Source organism: Cynocephalus volans, chromosome 5 (assembly GCF_027409185.1).
Source record: "Cynocephalus volans isolate mCynVol1 chromosome 5, mCynVol1.pri, whole genome shotgun sequence".
Lineage (NCBI taxonomy): Eukaryota > Metazoa > Chordata > Mammalia > Dermoptera > Cynocephalidae > Cynocephalus > Cynocephalus volans.
In genome coordinates, this window is record NC_084464.1 from 23361985 (window position 1) to 23371228 (window position 9244).

Below are 9244 nucleotides of genomic sequence, written 5' to 3' on the forward strand. Positions count from 1 at the left end.
GTGGTTTTCCCTCTGCCTAGAAATGCCTCGTGCATTTGTCAAAATCATATGCATGTGTGTAAGCCCAGTTTAGCTTAGCACGTGGACCAGCAGGATATCTCACACTGGGATGAAATTGACTATATCTCTGAGTGCATACCGTGAGTTCCATCCCTTTATTGCTTCACTTAATGATCACAAACAAACTGTGTGCTGCAGTCTGTGGGTAAGGAGTTCCCAGTTTTAGCAAATCCAACTACCAACTGACACACAGACAAGACTACATGAGTTGAAATGAAGTGTCCTCTCTGCCACTGCATTGGGATCTGAAGTTAAGCCTGCTGAATACATAAAAAAGATAATATGGTACTTTTAAGTGAAAGGTTCTAGTACTATCAATGAATTATTCTTTATGGTTCAAGTGGTAAGTATTGTAATAGCTTAGAATTTGCCTCAGAATATCAAAAATGTTCTCATTTGAGAACCACTGAAACAAAAGTTTGATATTACTGTGGTAGACTGAAAATTAGGAAGTTAATAATACTGTCTTCTTGGAGTTTTAAATTTAATAAATACCATGTTAATATCATTTGTAGGAATTTTGTAATTCTAAAATTCTTTCCTGTGTCACCCAGTCCAATAAGCAACCTGATGATGCTGGAGGAGAGGGTCTGGGAGGCCCAATAGCCGGCCTTGACTCACCCCATCCTCTTACCAGCTTCTCGACTCTGCCACAGGAAAGAGTTCAGGAGCAGAGTCATAGCAGGAAATTAAAACAGGTTTAATATAAGGAATAAGAGATACAGATTTCACAGAGAAAGGGCAGCCTAGTTCCAGAGACTGAGCTGGGCGCACATTAAGTTTAATATGAAAGTAAGAAACACACATTCACAAAGTGCAGGCCAGCTTTAGGAGAGTGAGCAACAGCTCGGCCTTCTACGAGAATTCTGCTTCAATAGTTTTGCTATCTAATACATATTCATTATATCTAATGAATATTCAACTAAGGGGGTGGTTCCCAGTTATGTAACCTAGTCTTGCACATGCTCAGTTGGTCCCCTTTCAGGGTGTGTTCACTGGTCAAATTCTATCATATGCACCAAACATATTCAAGAATATTCTGTGCTCTTTGGTGTGTCCAGTGGAAGGTCAAAGGTTAAAGTCCCTTCTACTGAGCATGCTTGGTCACTGGGGTTGTATAAGCCTGTATATATTCCTTTTACTGAGCAGGCTCAGCTACTAGGATTATGTAACTCCTTTCTACCAAGCATGCTCAACCACTGGATTTGCATAAGTCCACCCCTTGTGGTCTCAATCTCCTGTGTTGGTACTGAAAATAGGTACAACAAGCAACAGTAACTCTCCTCTAGGGGAGGACATAGAGGAAGGGCTTGAGACCTTGGGAAGTGGCTTGAAACCCAGAGGTGTATCCTAAAAACAGAATCCATGGAAACTGAGCACTTCCTATCTCAGGAATACTCAGATACTTGGGGTTCTTACACAATAAAATATTTATATGTTTCATAAGTTGGGTGGCACCAGAAGTCTCCATTTCTCGCTCACACCTGTGCCCTTTGCAGGGATGCACACACACTGTACAACCACACCCTCAACAGCTGGCCTGCCCACAGCCTGGGTCTAAAATAAATCTTGGCTTTTAAGGTTGCTGTTTTCTTTTTGTTTTAAATCATAATCTCAATGTTGAATCCAAAGCTCAAACATGATGTTGGAGAAAGGCACAGTAGGGCAGTTTGGAAAGATGAGATTTCTTTAAATTACAAAAACAGGAAGAGCAGGAGGGCTTTAAAATCAACACTTAATAATCAGAGTCATGCTCATGTTTTTGCTCCTTTGCTTAGAAAAACGATGTTGTCAGAGTTGACCTAAAACTGTCCCAGCAGTGCATGACACAGTTGGAGAGAAGCGTGCAGACACCAAGTAGTATTTAACAAAGGGTCCTCCTGCCCTTCGGATCCATGCCAAGGCTGGAAGTTCTGAGACTTTCAAGAATAATTTTCATTTCCTTCACTTGAAGAAAAACACTTAAGTAAGAGCACTGCATTGAATAATATTTTTATTTAACGGTTTGTTGCAAGATTCCCTGATCTGAACAAAAAAAATAAAGATGGATAAATAGATTAGCCACCAACCCCCTACCATCAGAACTGTCTCTTAACTATTTGAATTTCATTTTAATACTGTGGTTCCCAAAAACCTGGTCCCAGGACCAGCAACATCAGCATCATTTGGAACTTGTGAGAAATACAGATTTTCAGGCCGCACCCAGACTTGCTGAATCAGAAACTCTAGGGGTGGAGCCCCAAATCAGGTGCTTTAACAAGCTCTCCAGGTGATTCTGATACAGGCTCAAGTTTGCGGACCACTGATTTTATATAATTCGCTATGCAAAAGACAACACGAGGTGTCTGAAAAGAAGTCAACCGTATGATGGCATTGCTTACTGATGAGATAGATAAAGCAATAGGCTCTCTGGAGCACCAGAACCATATTCCTAGCACTTTTCTCATGCCTAAAAAAAGAGAGTAATGCAGAGATGAAAATAAATTGCTTTTGCTTTTCCAGCCAAGGCCCATTGATGTAAAGGCCATAAAGTCATTTCTTTGTGATGTGCACATTTGATTTCTTCTCTTCTGGTCATTTGGTAACATGCAGTAAATCATTGTTAACTATAGATTCCTGGGTCGACTGTCCACCAATAGGACTTATATTTCCTAGCTGGCTGCAATGTCGTGTCCACTGACCAACCTCTCACTATGCCCCTCACAGTCCCCTTTCCCACCTCTAGTGACAACAGTTCTCTCTCCTTTTACCCTGAAAGATCATCACACGTTGTATACATGTATTAAAATATAACACTGTGCCCCATAAACATGTACCATCAATACGTTTCCATTTTAAAAAGGGCATAAAGTCAACTGAGTATCACATAAAGTTAAAAAAAAACACTTAAATTATTTTTTTGTTCTTTGCAACAAAAAATATAATACATTTAACTTATCTGTCTTCTTTAGTTAACTAGAAGGAACATAAGACAAAGCCAGGAAAAATGACTCAATTTTCTATTACAGTGATCAATGGAGAGACATCGGATACTACAGAGGAGCTTATTTGCTTGAAGGGTAGTGACTTTCATCACCTGTTTAGTGCCCTCCTTCGCTCCTTAGTCTGAAATAGGTGTCCAATAAATATTCATTGAAATTAAGGGAAAAGGTAAGTAAGGGCGAAGGGAAGAAGTAAAAAGAGAAAAATAGCCCAGGGAGAAGTATAAACATGAGAAACAGAGAAAAAGACAGACATATACAGAGAGAAGGAAAACACCAAGAGGAAAATAGAAGAAAATGACAGAGGTAAAAAGCAGAGAGATGAGACACAAAGAACTAGGCCAATTTATAAGCAACGGGAGTAAGGCTCATGAACTTCAAGTTCAATGATCTAGCTCCTAAGGAACACAACATTTCCCCTTTTAAAAATTATTTATGAAAATTCTTGTCCCCAAATGCTGGCCAAGTGTCAAGACCAAGAAATGGATTCCAAGAATCCTGAGGGACCCAGGATTCTCCCTAACAGAAGGAACACCTTTGGTCAGGTAGAGACGTTTGCACCTGCACTGAGTTGTCTGTGGGGAGCACGCCCCTGGGATGAGAAGGTGTGAGGAGTGGGGCAGATTCTTGCATCAAGAGAAAAGGGGAAGGGAGAATTTGGTACTTTTATAACCTTCCACTTTGCTGAGAATTTTCTCAGAGTTTCAACTCACAGCAGCTGTTTCACGGATATGTAGGCATGGGAAGCATGGCTCAATGGACCAAGGTCTGTGAATTTACACCTTGAACCACAATTCACCATTAACCTCTCAAGCAGTCACTACCTATTGCTTGCTTGATTTCATCTCTAAAATGGGAATGTGCTCTAATATTACATAGTGTGGAATAATTAAGAAAAGTGTTCTTGAGAGCATTAAAATGGAAATAGTTTGTAATTACCTTTAAAAATTCATGAGTAGTATTTTATAGGAATAATCTAATATTCAAGAGCAGTTGTAGATGGAATTGGCTGAAGAGAAAAATGTGATCTGACATAAATGTTGGCAAAAGACATCTACCCACTCCCAAAGAGGGACCTGCTTGTACAAGAAAAAAGATCAGAAAGCATAAACTACTTCAACACACAAAAAGAGATGTGGCAGCTACATCTTGAAAGTCCCTGGAGTTCATCCATTTCCGGGCAAGAGCAGTTTTCCAGTTAACGCTTCCATTCAGAAATTCACCAGCCCTCCACACAGCTGCCTGGATGCGGGACATTCATTTTGTCATTTCATGAAATCGACAAGAGTGAACAATGAGAAAAAACAGCTCACACTTCCATTCCCGCTTTTCAAACTCAATCGAATGTTTTTATCTGTCTGGAGTCTTGACCGTCCAATAATGTTGATGGCAAGACATTTAGTGCACAAATGGAGTAATATATTTTATCTTACAGATAGTCCAAAACTTCTTAAGCTTGTTTGAATTTGTCATTCATTTGATATTTGACTTAACAGCAATCAATTAGTAAATATCACACACAGAAAACAAATGGAGGAGTTAAACTTTTTGCTCAAAGGAAATCATTATGAAGAAAAGAAAGGGGATAGTGAAAGGCCACATGAAAAATGTTTGTTGTCTCTACATGTGCAAAGATGCAAGCATATTCACACAGGGACATATGCCATCCTTCAGTCTCTCTGAAGAAATTCCCTCTCTACCTTCCTTTGGAGAGTAGAGACCTGAATTCATGTGCTCCTCTCACTGGTCTTTTTGGTGCCTTACTGTGCACATCTCCAAAGCAAAGAGTGCTGGGGCATTGGGGAAACATCTATCCTTGTGCAACGTACCAGTATAATATTTCTCTAGTTAGCTAAGTTTATTCAAGAATGATTACATTGGGATATCCAATCAAATATAATCATTCTTGAATAAATTTAGCTAACTAGAGAAATAATATCTAGGCTTCTATGTGACTATAAAACAACCAAAAATATTATTCTTATAGAATTTTCTATTAATCAAATTGTTACACTATTTTTAAAAAATCAAATCAATAGTGAGGTGAGATTTTGCTTGTGTGGCTATCAAGAGATGATTGTGCAATGACAGCCTTGGGTCAAGTTGAGAAGATGCACTTCCTATGCTGACTCATGACAAGCACTCAAAGGCCTGGTGCTTTGAAGCAAAAGGAAAGGGGATACAGGCACCGCCTATTAATACTGTCCCCGCTCCTGGCATTTGGAGCACTTTCTCCATGTGAAATTGAATACAAGGTTGATTTTACCAGCCCTTGCCATTAGCTTTCCAACATAACATGTCTCTTGTATTTGTGAATAGGTTCTGGCAGAATGCAAAAGAGAGAAGAGGCGATCCAATTCCTAAGTACGCTTGTGCACAAGAAAATAAAATGGTAATAAATGTGTTTATGCGATAAATGTCTTTCTGAAAACACGTTTCTGTTTTTCAAGATCACATTCTTCCCTTGCTTCATCAGAATTAAGGGAACTAACATTTGTTATCCACGCCAAGCTAAGTATTTTACAGACATTATTCACTTAGCTTTTCACAACTAAGTTAAGTAGATATTATTATTATCCCCATTTTCAGGTAAGGAAACTGTAACCAAGAGGATTTAAAAAAAACTTGACCTCTATTACCAGACAGCTGGTGGCAGAGTGGGGATTCAAACTAGCTATGTTCAGTTACGAAACCAGAGTACCTTCTATCATATGTTGTTGCACAATTTTCGTTTTTTTTTTTTTTTTTTATAAATGCATTTATTTATTTAGATGTTTAAGCTCTCGCACTAAGTTTTTACAAGCTGATGAACACTGACAAATTATTTCTCCCCACAGAACTATAACTACACATTCCGATACAGTATAAATATATGGTTGAACTAACATTAATACACATCACCATTTTATCAATTACATAATAAAACAAATTATCAAGTATCCAAATATTAAGTTACACAGCTCAAAAGGCATATAAAGTATTAGATATCTGCTCAATTCATTAGCAGAAACCCACTTCGTTTTTTGCAAGAGAGATTGGGAAGAAAAGGGGGGAAAAAGCACTTCAAACAAACATAAGTTGATAAACAACTTCTGATAAGTACGGGGGGGAAAAAGAATTTCAAGAATTTTATGATTAAGAATTGTTTTAGCTACAATAACAAAGCATCTCTACCTTTAAAAAATATTTACTAAATTAAAGAGCATATTCTACATGCTCTGCACAAGACAAAGGCAACATTTTACTAAAAATATTTAATAGCCCCCTCCCGTTCTTTTTCCAGGCCCTCCCTGTTAAGTTGCACCTCAGAGTGCAAAAATTAAATTAACTGTAAGGCTTTTTTGTCTGGAGACATTAAAGACATGTGCTTCTGTACAGTGTAGATTTCCAAAATGGAGGTTTTTCCTAACAACACAAAATGAGATTTATTAGAAAGACATTAAATAATCACTGTAAGACTTGGTTTTTTTAAAAAAAAAATCGATGGTTGTGCAACCTGATGTATACTGGTATGAATGTGGGAGAGGTAAACATAAAGAGAGCAGGCAAATAACCATTCAGGCCCTACTTGCAATGTTTGAAATGACTGAAGGAATAAACCACATAAGGTCTAGAGTGTTCATAGTTCCTGGGATTTTAGTTCTGTATGATACTAAAAATATACAAGTATTGTGCAGTATTTTGGCACCTAATCTTTTGTACTTTCTTATGTATTGATAAGATTCTGGCATGGGAACAGATTTCAAGAAAATATAAGTCAATACCACATGATTTCAGGAAAGGTCAATTGGTACAAAATGATAAGCACATTTTAAATGCTAAGCAGCAAGAATCTTTTGCTAAGTATCCAAACAGTTTGATCATAACCTAAACACAGGCTACAATTCTGTCAAGCTTGTGGCCTGGTAAAACTGCTTTTCATTACTCCTATGGAAGTTTCATTAGACTTATTCACCACGCCAACAAGTTGGCTAGTATGCATGACAAATTAGGTCCCGCCTCAGGTCCACTTCCAAAGCAACAGTGTCAGGCCCCTCCACTTTTATGAATGCAACAGTTATTTCTACGACCACTGGAGTCTTTGAAGCGCAGCCGCATTTTAGGGCGATACTTCTCCAAGTAGAAAAGCCGCTCGCTGTTAGAAGCTCCAGGCCGCTTTTGTCTTGTGAACTGTACTGCACCTTGTATTTCATTCCACCCTCAATTAACGCTGGGGCAACAAGCACCGGAGCTCTCCCGAGGCCGGCAACACCATGAACAGCAATAGGACAACCAGGTTCTTCACGAAACTTAATTTGCACGAGACTTAACCAGCCGTCAACAACCTGGTTAGACGGTGGTGCGCCGTCATCACAAGGCCAGTCGAGGACAGGGACGCCTTCTTCCTCCACAAGAGTCGTGTCGTACGTTGCGTCACGTACTCTGACTGTTGTGCTAACTCCACACTTCTTAAGTTCCTCTGTAAATCTGTGTCAGGTCGCATTGGTTGGATTGCGCGGAATAAGAAATCTCACGTTCTTGTATGTGACTTCCACAGGAGCCCGTCCAGGTCAGAACTCTTGTAAAACGCTCTGCGGATGTCACTTCAGCGCTTCCGTGTGCAGGTTGACCCCTCTTACGGGGACTCCTTGGTGGAGCAGTAATGAATTTCTGCCGTTCACTTGTCTGCACCGAGGTCGTGCCGTGCCCGGCAGTAATGTCCACTGCCCTCAGAACGCCATAAATGTGCGACAAAGACACCGCAGACCTGAGGAACATGTTTACTCACTGCTGATTGTGGCCTAGTCACACAGCCGGTCCCCAGGCAGCGGCGACGCAAGCGGCGGCGGCGGCGGCACAAGCGGCGGCGGCACAAGCGGCGGCGGCGGCGGCACAAGCGGCGGCGGCGGCGGCACAAGCGGCGGCAGCAGCGGCGGCAGCTGCAGGGCAGGGGACGGCAGTGGTCGTTGCGGAGCGGCGGCGACGACACAGACACAAGCGGCGGCGGCGGCACAAGCGGCGGCGACGACACAAGGGGCGGCGGCAACACGAGCGGCGGCGGGCGCCGCAGACTCCCCCGCGCAGTGAGCGGCTCCGCGGGGACAGCGACGCCGAGCCGGTCGCAGCCCGAGGAGCCGAGACGGGGCCGAGGCCGGTTGTTGCACGATTTTCTAACAATATCAATTTGAAGTTTTCATATGTCTTCTTTTGTTGCCGGTTGTCAGAACTGTGACAGTTGTACCCTCACACACCCCTCTCCACATCCACGTGTCTGTACTGTAATGATAAGGCCGAGGACTCTGGAGTGTCATCACCTGCCTTTAGACACACTGACCAGCTGCGTACACGGACCACGAGGCTGGGCCACTCTGCCTCATTTTCCCACTCGTCACACGGTTGTACTGATCATGCACGGAGCTTAAGAACGGCGTCTGGAACATTTTACGCCTATGCAAGTATTAGCCAAGACTGTTATATCAATAGGGCAGAACTTTTGAATTATATTGTTGAAGTGTATCTTGGCTGGAACAACTTGGGCAATAAAACTGTAGTGCTAAGGAGGCCAAGATTAAAATTTAGATTAACTTATAAAACAGTGAGCTTTATTTCTGCTCTATGTCCATAGATTCCCTAACCTCACCCAGCTACATTAATGCATATTATGGGTCAAATGGGCTACCTGAACTGGAACAATTCTATGCCCTCTACAAAGCACATGTCTTGTGGAGGATCAGAGAGTAGGTTACTCGTGAAATGGAAGATGAGCCTTTTACTGCTGCAATTTAAAATACTGATGTTATATTCCCCTGTTCATAGCAGCATTATTCACAAGAGCCGAAAGGTGGAAGCAACCCAGTGTCCATCAACAGATGAGTGGATAAACAAAATGGGTGTATGTAGACCATGGAATAGTGGGGGGTACAACTGTCACAGTTTTGACAACCGGCAACAAAAGAAGACATACGAAAACTTCAAATTCATATTGTTAGAAAATTGTGCAACAACAGGCCTCGGCACCGTCTCGGCTCCTTGGGCTGCGGCCTTGAAGGGAAGGAAATTCTGACACTTACTACAATATGGATGTACCGTGAAGATGTTATGCTAAGTGAAACAAGCCAGTCACAAAGGAACAAATACCGTATGACTCCACTTGTAGGAGGGACCTACAGCAGTCAAACTCACAGAAAGTGGAATGATGGTGGCCAGGGGCTGGGAGAGAGGAA

At 41.4% G+C, this 9244-nt stretch overlaps 1 pseudogene; it reads right to left on the reverse strand.

The window, feature by feature from the left end:
* Positions 1-6944: 6944 nt before the first annotated feature.
* On the reverse strand, positions 6945-8461 carry LOC134378919 (protein tyrosine phosphatase type IVA 1-like; annotated as a pseudogene).
* Between the last annotated feature and the right edge of the window lie 783 nt (positions 8462-9244).